The sequence below is a fragment of the Amblyraja radiata genome, chromosome 8, assembly GCF_010909765.2.
Source record: "Amblyraja radiata isolate CabotCenter1 chromosome 8, sAmbRad1.1.pri, whole genome shotgun sequence".
NCBI lineage: Eukaryota > Metazoa > Chordata > Chondrichthyes > Rajiformes > Rajidae > Amblyraja > Amblyraja radiata.
Window position 1 is genome coordinate 53,922,360 of NC_045963.1, and position 1,349 is coordinate 53,923,708.

Below are 1,349 nucleotides of genomic sequence, written 5' to 3' on the forward strand. Positions count from 1 at the left end.
TGAAAGAGATCACCAGTGTCAGTATAATCAACTACAAAGGTGGAAAAATACCCAGAGGGGTCAGAGTTCCGCTCATGCTATAAGTGACGAGAATAAAAACACTTAAGGGGTGACATAAAAATAAGCCGCTGAACTTCTCTTAGGGGAAAAAACTATGCAGGTAAAATCTGGATAGGAAGCAAAGTTTTGGACTAATTGAGGTACCATTAATAAGCAAAGCTTCATTATTGCGGCAACAACACACCCCACGCCTTCGTAGACAGTAAACAATTCACTGAAGCTGGTGGTAGCATGAAAGTTGGACAGGGGAAAATCCTAGACCTTAGTCGAGCTCATGGAAAATATGGGGCCATCTACAAGTTGGCAATAATTACACTTGTTGGCACTGATGATAATAACAACATATGTTTGGGTCATTTGTCGTACGAAAATAGCATTTCCCTTGGTAAGGATAAAAAAGGTCCTAGTAGCCTTACAACACACAAATGGATGAGATTTAACCATGTAAAACTGCACAATGCTAGGATCCAAGCACAGAAATTGTCCAGAGTTGTTTCAGGGCAGGCTCAGTATTATGGCCAGGAATAGCTTTGGGACATAAAAACGTCTGGGGGCGTCTAGACAAAAAAGAGCACCTTATGGAAAGGATGTTCCATCATGACAATTCCAACGTAAGTACTATACTCATGGGCCACCCCATCAGCTGGGGCAGCAACCTCCAGCAGAGGTCTATACAGGGCAGACCCGTACCAAACAGGAGGAACCATACCTCCACGGGTCAACATGGGGGCCCATACCAGCAGCACCATGTCAAGGGCTGCTGAAGCCTCCCTCATGAAAAAAAAGAGGGAGAGCCAGGGCAGTATGGCACTGACCCTGAAGTTGGAGGTATAGCGGAGGAGCATACCCCAAGGCACCGCAGGTCTACCTGGGTGCCCATACCAGCAGCACCATGTCAAGGGCTGCTAAAGCCTCCCTCATGCAAGAGCAGGGAGAGCCAGGGCACTGACCCTGAAGGCACGAGAGCCACGCTCCAGGTGAGCCGGATGTGGCATGTAAATTTACCATACCGGCAGGAACTGGTGAGGTAATATCAACAATATGACCTCTCAATATGAGCTCCAAGAATCAAAATGCTATGAAACGCCTGTAAATCATGCGTCACTCAGAATGCCCATCATGAACCAGGTTATCTGGGGGCAAATGTGTGCAATCCTGCAATCGCAGGAACTAAGGCTGCAGAAAGTATTAAAACCAATCGGAGCAGGCATAACGGCATTGGACGGTCAGTCTAAGCCATTATCAGACACACAGCAGGATATATTGGGCCGGGTGTGTAACGCCCACTT

At 47.1% G+C, this 1,349-nt stretch overlaps 1 pseudogene; it reads left to right on the top strand.

Annotated features, from left to right (window-relative positions):
• Positions 1-417: 417 nt before the first annotated feature.
• On the top strand, positions 418-556 carry LOC116976595 (annotated as a pseudogene).
• The last annotated feature ends 793 nt before the right edge of the window (positions 557-1,349 follow it).